This window comes from Schistocerca nitens, chromosome 8 (genome assembly GCF_023898315.1).
Source record: "Schistocerca nitens isolate TAMUIC-IGC-003100 chromosome 8, iqSchNite1.1, whole genome shotgun sequence".
NCBI classification, from domain to species: Eukaryota; Metazoa; Arthropoda; class Insecta; order Orthoptera; family Acrididae; genus Schistocerca; species Schistocerca nitens.
The window spans coordinates 36,968,929-36,979,572 of NC_064621.1; positions in this window are offsets into that span (position 1 = coordinate 36,968,929).

A 10,644-nucleotide genomic window follows, 5' to 3' on the forward strand; every position below is an offset into this window, starting at 1 on the left:
AGACCTGCAGGGGTCAGTACAATGGTGGCAAATATCCATCCACATTTATCAATACTGTCCACTTCTTGTCTCCTCCAAACAAGTGGCCCTTCATTCCCTCAAGCTTCCCACCCATTGCTGCTGCTCTGCACCCATCCTTGGGGTCACTACTTCCTTCCCCACCCAAATATTCTGAGTTTCACTGTAGCATCTGTAACACAATGGGTTTCTTCTCCAACAGGCACCTTCACAGCATGCCGTCACCCAGCCTCAGGTCATTGCCATTTGACCCTGGTCATCTCCAATCTTTGTCATCTCCTGAGTGCCAGCCTCTTCTCCAGGGCACCGATTCTGCATCCTCAGTTGTCTTTCACTGTCACTCCTCTTCCCTGATACTGGAAATTTTGCCACAAGCGTAGCCTCACCAGATCAAGCTGCCTTGAGCCACGCAACAGTTTTCCTTAATCATGTCCTTGCCTGATTCCTGTAGTTTTGTTTAAGGTCTCTGCCTCCTGGATGGCACTGCCATCTAATTCATTGAGATGACAGTTCCCTATATTTTGCTGTTGGTCCAGTCACAACTATTCCTCTGAGTGCAGCACATATCATTTTAATCTAGGACACCCCAAGTGCAGCTGCCAGTGCTCAATTTGCACCTTCAAGCAGGTTCACTGTGTTGGTGACACTCAAAGCACATCAGGGCAATTTTTATGTTGCCTTCACTAGGAAACTGTTTCACTTGCTCAACATTATGTACCTTCCATGTTGCAATGAAGGGCTGCCACTCATTGCTCCTTGAGCACATTTCTTTTGTGCATTCATCACCCACAATACTTGGGACATGTGGCCAGGAGAATCAGTTGCAGATGGCATAAGCAAGTTTTCTGCTGGTCTCCCTGTAGAGATGTGGGGCACAAAGATGAACAGATTGGTCTAGGAACAAACTGTAGTGGAAGTCATATTCTGAAACATTTATGTTCAGATGGAGTGTCACCTGAAATAAAAGAAGGGAACAAGAACTGATACAGTATGTACATAACCTCTGCTTACTTATCAGCCATTCATTTCAATGTCAACCCATTTGTCCTGTGTGCTATGCTACAGCTGTTTCCATTACACTATTTACTCCCAGCACCTTCATTTCAGAGGTGATTAGCTCTCTTATCTTAACATAGATCACAGAAACCTTATTTTCTGCTGAGAGGCTTCTTTATAACACTCCCCCTCTCCCCCTCCAACGAAGAATGACAACAGATACCTCCAAGAAGGACTGTAGCAACTGAAGACTCCAAAAAGCTATCAGGACACCCAAGACAAAATAAAGATAATACAACTGTCTCCAGTGCCCCATCTCACAGTAAGTAAGAAAAATAGTACATGGGAAACCATACATCTACGTTTTTGAGTGCTAACCCCATTTACAGTTGGGATTTTTATATGGTTCTCATAAGCAGATACATGGATTAATTAGCAAGGTTGGTTTGTATAGCCTATTACTGCAATACCAGACATGTTGTCCAATGAATGACGATCAGAATTAGCTGTGGTCGCTATTATAAGTATAGGAATGTAGTTTTGAATGTGAAGAAATGATGAAAATTTTTATTTCTCTTAACCTTCTGATTAAGAGAGATGGACACCTGTTCTCTTCAAGAAAATGTTATCAATGAATATATATATATGTTTAACACTATATAGATAGCAAATAATTTAACAGATAATGTGTATCTTCACAGACTGTCACTTACAGAAACCAAAGCGAAAGATTGGAAGCTCTTTCTATGAAACATACTGTACACACTACTGTACCAACAAAGCAAAAACATTTCCCCACAGAAATGGGACATTCCTATAGTCCTAAGGACACTGAAACAAATGTGTTGATGGGATGCTTACATCTGACTGATCACAATATGGTTGAGGGAGCCTCTGAAAAATGTTAGTACCAAGCACTTCATATGGTAGTATTTCACTTAACAGCTAGGGCCAGTTATAAACCAGATTCGCACCCCAATATTTCATTTCAGTTACTACCTTAATGGGTTGCACATAGATGTTCAATTTTGAAATTCAAATCTTCCTAATTTTTTCTACTAGCATCATCACTGGAGCCCCACTGTTGGACAAAGCCTCCCTCCAGACTTCTCCTGGTATTCCAGTCACAAGCTACACGCATGTCCATTCCCCATTTAGTCAGATTATCACCACAGTTTTTCTCCTCTTCACTATTATAGGATGTAATTCTCTCACCCCATCTGCAGCCCATTCCCCAAATGCATGCCACACCACTTCCTTCCCACGAAGTCTCCTACTCCAGTCTGTTTCCTGATCATTTTGTTTCCCTGTCTCTCTAGGTAATTCTCTGCTTTCATTTCTCCACTGCTATCCACACAAACTTTCAATTTTGTAAGTCAGTATCTACTTGCTCCAGATTGAACTTCTCAATATTAATGAACATTATTGCAATAAAACATATTGTAATTTGTCAATTCTAATTCATTTTAGTGTGGCCAGATGACTAAGGGGTTACAGATATCACAAATAAGAATTACCAAACACTATCTGATCAAAGTACCTGGACACTTATTTAGGGCAGAATTGACCACTATATTTCTGAAGAGGTGGACCTACCATTACAGAATGTGCCAGGTGGTACTGCTTTATCAGTTAAGGAGCAGTAATGGCAGACTTGGTCAGTCAGGAGAGCTCAGCACATTTAACATGGATTTGTCTTTCGATGTCACCTGAATAATTAAAACAGGGAGGCATTTCAACCCTCCTGAATTTGCCCAAGTCAACAGTCATGGATGTGACAGTGAAGAGGGAATATTAAGTAAAAAACAAAGCTAAATGACTTTAAAGCCAGTACTGCCATTAGACTTGTTTATTTGCAGTGTTACATTTACACTTACATGATCATGATCATGATTTCGGCTTCAAACTGCCATTATCAAGTTTTAAGTTTTATACAGTGACCAATGTGGCATACTCTTGTACTTAAAACACACTATTAGATACATTGTCTAAGGGTTGATATTTTTGGTAAAGCCTACCTGCTTTGTTTCATCACTGAGTATACCATCTTGACTGAATGACAGTTGGCCAACTGTCATTCAGTCAAGATGGTATAGTCACAGATGAAACAAAGTGGAAGGTTTTTCCAGAAATATCGACCCTTAGACAATGTATCTAATAGTGTATTTGAAAATGAGAGTATGCCACCTTAGGCACTGTATAACACTTTAAACACTTGATAATGGCACTTTGAAGACAAAATCATGTTCGTGTAAGTGTAAATGTAACACTGCAAATAAACAACAGTCTAATGGCAATATAAGGAAATATATTATGAGTGTGGCCCCACATTATGAAAAAAATTATTAAAAGCTAAATGAAGTCTGGGCAGGCCTAATGTGCTGCTGGACAGGGGGTATCTAACATTGTGGTGGGTGGTGGTAAAATATAGCTGCTGTGGTCACTTAGTTTTGATATGCTACTAGCAGTGCCATAAGAAAAGGTCTGTGCACAGGGAGTTACAAGAAACTAGTCACAATGGCTGAGCAGCTTCTGAAAATCACACATTTCTGTTCTCAACATTAAGCCATTCTCCAGGTAGTGTAAAGAGCAATGACCACAGGACAGTGGACTTTTGGAGACAATACCCCACAGTAATCCAATGGAAGAATTTGGGTTTGTTGAATCCAATGTGAACATTACATGTCATCTTTCATGCCAACAATGAAGTGCAGGAAGGCAGTATTACAGCATGCAATTTCTCCTTATTAATTTGTTCTCTCCTTATCGCACTTTGGGAAATGTCAAATGTAGAAGAACAAGTACATATTTGGCAGTATTGTGTACTATATGCATCAGAGGAACAATTCAGAGGCAATGATTGCTTGAATTGTTTCAAAAATGCCACTTGTCATGTAGCAGCATTGTGATGCAATGGTTTGTGGATGTGGCACTCCTAAAGTGACCTTTCCTGCCCCATGTGCCACCCTGAATCGAATGGAACACCTCTGGGATGAGTTAGAAAGGTGACTTCACTCTAAATCCAGCACCCAACATCTGTACTTTCTCTGGTTTCAGCCCTAGAGGAAGAATGCGCTGCCATTCCTTCTAACAGATTAAGACATCTCACTGAAAGTGCCCCCAGAGGAGTTCAAGCCATCATAAAGGGGAAGGGTGGACACACACAGTCTTAATGTCCACTAATAAGTGTCCAGATACATTTCATTCACTGGTGTATAGAGTAGGAACACAAGCCTCCCACTGTGGGCTATTTCTGTTACTCACTGAGTACATCTGTAGCTGTCCTGGCCCCAGCCTCAGTATCGCTTCCAGCCTCTTGTGTGGGAAGCTGCTGTGGTTCAGCTGTGCCTACAGTTGTACAAAGGGAACATCTTTTAGGAACTTTATGTATTGCTTTACTGACATGCTGCTCCTACTATTCCTAAATGGTTGCAATGACAGGTGTACACATATTTTAAAACACACAATGGTATACTGGCCCTGTAACTAATGTCAGATGCCATTAGTAAGAAACAGTAATCAGTATCATGCCATTTGTGTAATAAAAAAAGAAAAAAGACAAATAAAATGAGTCCATTGGCATACAACTTTTCTGGACTGTGCATATACATATCACTCCAGGAGTGATGAACATACCTATGCATTGTTAACAATGAATGACATTTTCAAAAAAGGAATTACTTATACATCGTGTAAATAGCAACCTAATAGAACATGTCAAACATAAATGTGCAGATGTTGTTCATTAGTTTTATTTCTATTTTATGTGTGATGATTTATGTCAGGGGCCAATATTAACCTTCAGCACAGGATAGCTATTGCAGCAGCTTTCATGAGAAAGTACCTGCCCAGCTGTAGAAATAGGTATTCTGTGGGTCACCACACTGTGCTACAGATGCATGGGCTTCCAAAGGACAGTTATTGTGAGATACGGAAGGGGAAAATTGGAAATCATTGTCTCTCTTTTATACTGAATGAATGAAGGTGGTGTTTTAGTGTAGTTCATAAATGTAAAGATGAAAGAATTAAATTATTTGTTAAGTCAAAAGTAATATGGAAAGTTATTAAAAATGTGGTGTAGCAATGACACACAATCCAAATTTTAAGGTACTTTTAATACATTTTGGGAAGATGTATGGAAGATAAGATGTGGAAGGTAATACCACATTGTACTAAATAGTTTCACCACAAGACACCTGACTTCAGCCATAGGAAAGTACAACATGAGAAGGAAACTGCAGTTCACAGATGAATCACACAGGGGTTGGAGTCCCGCCCAACCGAGTAAGCGAGTACAAAATGTGACATTTGATAGTTTCAGCCTATCTATTCTGAAGGAATGGGTGCCACACCTATATAAATATATGTGCCTGACAGCGTACCAGCCTCTCATGCAGATGGACTGTAATGTCTTGTGTCCCTCACAAATACAGTTGATCTAGAAGCAAGGAAGAATAACATACTGGATACACTAGTCTGCTGTTTCCAGAATATGGAAATTAATAGGGAACCCACACTGATAACCCAAGCAGTCAAGGCAACAAATGGCATAAAATGAAAAATTTCTGTTTGCATCCTGGTGTGGCACAAATGTTCATGTGTCATGATTGTGTTGTTTCTATCCATTATTCCAGTAGAAGTCAAATTTCTTTTGTCAGCCCTAAATAGTTTTCACTCCAAATGTGTTAAATGTGTCTACAGTCCCTGATTATCTCCAGTACTGTCTTCTGCTTTGTGCATGAATAATCCTGTAGCACGAGAAAGCCAATGCAGTGAGAAGTAAGATTGAAACCAATGCATACACATTGAAGAAGTAAATATGGTGGATCCAAACAGTGAAGTATGCAATAAATTTCGATAGGTTGTGTATGAGAACATTAAGTTTACTAAGTACACATGCTGCTTTCCAATATTGTGTTTCCAGACAGGAACAACTGATTTAAAACTGACACATTTGCTGTCAAACTGACACTGACACAGCTCTTTCAGTGATACCAGCAGTAATAAACAATAGTGTAACAGGGAAATGTGTTACCATGTGTTGTAAAGTCATTTCTGGTGAAGATTTCAAAGAATTACACCAATGATTAATAGATCTAGTTGCACATGATAGAGAAATCAGTATTTTGGATGTCATGCTGCATGTCATCTCTCATGAATAGGGTTTTCTTTAGAACTAAATTTCTGGATGTTAGGAAGATGACAATAAATATTTTGAATATCAGAGGTAAGGCACACTGATTCACTGGAAATATTTCATAATTTTCTCAGTCTCCACACACGTCCCAAAATAATAAAACCTTTGGATCATCACAAAAGGTTTTTTTGCCTTGTTCCGATTTCTGTGTTGTTAGCTTGTAACAACAACAACTGTACATATAATAATTTTTTCTTCTGATTTTCGATAAATTAGTGTAATCGATGTTCTGAATTCATTTCTTTTCTTGTCATGTCATTATGTTAAAGAAACTGTAAACAAGTTTTGGTATAAATATTAATGTTTATGTCAAATTGCAAGCAATATTATAACAAAATTGAAATGTAAGAAATGTTGAAACTGTTGGAAGGTGTTAAAGTTGTAATTGTGCGCCTGGTCCATATGTAGGCAATGTATTAGGATATGTAGAATGCAAAACCTTTGGTGAATACCCTGTCTGTAGGGGAGCGGTAAAAGGTGGATGGCAGGCAAGCATGGGAAAAATGCACACGGGCGCGGCACGGCATAACGGGCTCAGCAGTAGTAGTCGGAGTTGGGCTTTGATCTGAGCAACACGTTCTGGATCGAGGAGGCTCTCCTGGAAAACGTGATTTCATTGAGCCTCGGATGTGCCGTTTCAGACGCCTATACAGCATGGCAATATTCCATAGGCACTAAAGGGAAAGCATTGCGACGCTATGAAGAAGTAAAGTGCCGATACATCAAGAGCCATAGCTGTGATTGTATGCGTGCTCTGTGCCTCGCCATCTCGCCGTCCGCCAACCGCCACATCGATATGAACAGGTTGAATATTTTAGTACTGTATTCATGTGGACCGGTGTTACTTTTGTTCCTGACTGTTCAATAACAACTTAACTCTTACCAGAACTGTTCTATCATTTAATTATCCTCATCACTAACCTAGACACGGTCCTTTCCACATGTTGTGCAATCTGAGTGTCCCGAGATGAAGATTTAAAGTTTATGTTAATAATAATTACCAGCAGACCTATCTATGTTAGAACAATGTTTAAAGAACTTTGTTGTTAAAGAATATATAAGCAAATAAAATAGATATGACAAAATTGGACGATAATGTTGAAATTGGTTTAGTAATGAAGTTTAATTAATTTGAGACAAAAATAATGGTAGTTAAATGAGCAGGTAATAAGACAAAAAGAGTAGTAACTCGTATATTGGAAATCTTTAGTGCTTAATGCTTTCAATAGTTAATAGTTTCAATACAGTGATCATAACAGTTTCAGGGTCCCCTCCCCCCTTTTCTCTTTTCTATTCATTTGAATTATGAAGTGTACTGAACTGATTTGACCAGCAAAGTTAAAGTCAATATAAAACCAAAATTTATTAGTGTTTTACCGTTTTCAAAATTGACATTGTACATGTGTTTTGAAGGTGCTAATTCTAGGGTAACCTATGCCCGATTTTAATCAGATCAGTAGACAGTACAAAGTTTATAGTTAACATTATAGTGTATTGTTGTGTATTTATGGCTTGTTCTTATTAGTACAGAAAGTGGAATTATTATTTCAGTACATTTTCTGGTTCTAAAATTTACCATATTATGCAGTGTTGTTACGTGTTGTTTGGTATGAACGTACTTCAACTTGTAGTGGGATGAAACTCAGTTAATTCCTAATTAGGCTGGCGACCATATTATTAATAATTTGGTAGCATCTGCGGTGTCGTTTTTTGTCCGTCCTAACGAGTAGTTACACTTCAGACTTGCTTGACGTATCATGGTTGTTACTGAGTGGGTGAAAGTATGATTTTGCCTCCATTTAGGTACACGCGGTCAACATATATACCAAAATCCTTTCTTATAAGGTGAAGCCCGTCAACTTACCATAGTATAAGTTTTAATGACATATTGCGTATGACGCTTGAGTGTTACAAGTGGCTTCCCGGAAAATTGTGAGAGGGTTACAAGCTCTAATTTAAAACCAAAGAAATCACTGAATAAAATAAGGTTCTGACTCTTTTACATTTATTAGCTTTCAAAATAAGCTAGGTGCTCAGTCAATGTAGTGGAATTCTCAGAGTGCTTTATCAGAGTGGTAGTTTTGGAACCCCTGCCATAGCAAAATAAAATACGAAACAGGAAAGAGAGCATTAGAAGTTTCCCTCTCAAACTAGAACATGGAAAGTTCATTACAATAAACATTAACAGCTCTCCACTAGAATGATCACACCATATCCTCCCCACATTCCCCGTGTTGCCCTGAGCTCTCAGAAAATTTGTTTCAAGACTTCATGTTAGCAAGTAACATCAAACAAAATGAACATATACACTAAAAATCAGATAATGTTACTCACCTGCGGAGTGTGTGGCATCATCCACATGGTGACGAAAGACTTCATCACGATGGAGCAGTTGCTGCAGAATTTTTTTCCTGAACTTCTTTATTTTGCTTTCGTACTCATCAATTACGTTAATTATGCAGCAGCAGTCATTGCAGACTACTCCATCGTGATTTATCTCTATGTCTAATATATCTTCTGCAAGAAGCTGGAGACACTTATATAGTTTTATTTTTCGTGTCTCTGTCCGCGATGACAGTGGTGATGCATTAGATACAGCAGCTTTCCCACACACGAAGCACAATGCACCCAAGGGTGATGACTGATGTAACTGCAAATACGAGCAAATAAATATCTGTAGTAAGTGCTCATTAATATTCCACTTATGTTAGACTGTGTTACGATACTGTATATTCTAGAAGGAGCAACTACTATTACCACCAGTTAGAAGCAGTACAAAATGTGATACAATGACCTCTCCCACACTATTTGTGGCTGACAACCATTACTTTCAACACTCACTCTAGCTCCTCAATCTTTATTTTAACACACACTTTAGTAGGCTGAACCTAGCATTGATTTTATTCAGTTTCTATTGCATCAAGCTATAAAACAAATATTTCATCTTTGAATATCATTCAATTGGACCATGCAGAACTGGACAGTCTCTCAGAAATTATAGGGGATCACAAACAGAAATAACTCAGGAAAACAGGAAGCAACAGTCACAAATGCTTATATTGCTACTAGAGCAGAGGAATCCAGTCAATGCCATCTGCTTACAATACACAGCTACAGCAGGTAACTGTGTTTGAGAGGAGGATTCTGTTTGGTGCTGTGAGAGGACACACACATGGAACAAATAGCAACTCTGTCAAGTGGCATCAGTATGTCTTTTACCAAATGGACTACAATGAAAATTAATTGGCAGCTGGAACGTTATCAGTTAAAGTATACTACCATGGAAAATACCTCCACTCAATAGTCTAAACCTGAATAAACATGATTTTAAGTACTAGTCTGCTTCTGTGCTACCACCTTTCAAAATCATTTAGCTGTAAAGCTCAAAATTTGTGTATAATTTTTGTTTGAAAGACATGACAGGGACTACAGAAATAAGCCACTGAAGAAACAACAGTATGCAGCAAATCCTTACTACCACAAGATTCCAAAATCATAGATGTGGTACTATTCGGCAAGAAACTAAAACATCTGTATGATTAATACATGCTCACACATCCAATGTGTGTATCGTGGTTTTTCCCAAAACAGACGTTTCTTTTCACCTATGTTGTTCCACTATTCAGCATTAAAATGTAAGTGTGGCATTTCAGTGAAGTAATTAAAGCACAGTAGAACATAACACTATTCTCACTTGGTTAGTACAACTTGTGGACATGCTACATAATTTTAGGTGCATCTGCAACACTGTATTCCAATATCGAAAGCCACAATGAACTCCTTATCCAGTTCCTTGATATGACCTCTTCTATCCTATTGTGTTTTAATCACTCCACTGAAACTCCACAGTTAAGAAAGCACAATGGTGTCATCCTCAAACCTTACACTGGAGCAGCAGGTGGTGATTTCATCCTTTGGTGCAACAAAATTCATCTGTATGAGGCTTGGCATTTAGGTATGTATTTCACATGGCAATTTAGCACACTTTCTTTTAGCTTAAGCACCAATGACTTGCATAAAAGATCAAGTTTTACCTGCTGTTGGAAGGTGTGTTGCAGTTCATAGTGTTCATCATCACACACTAGCCACACTGACAACAGCCTTTAAAAAAAATAGCACTCCCTCCCACTTTGGCAGTTAGGGAGGTGACAGCACAACACTGTACTCTTCAGCTAGGTTGAATCACTTTATAAAAATAAAATACTAGCATCATCATTAAAAATGCACTCAATGCCAGTGATGAATTCTGAAACTCACTACAAAGTTATCATGATTTCTGAGCAGAACCAAACCCCAGGAAATAGATAGGAGACCAAATGGAGGAGTAAAGGAAGAAACTGACAATGTGTGATCTGACAGGAAAACAAGACCTAGACCCTGTCAATGATACTGATTTCATATGATAGCACTTCCTGCCTTTCAGTGCACAGCAA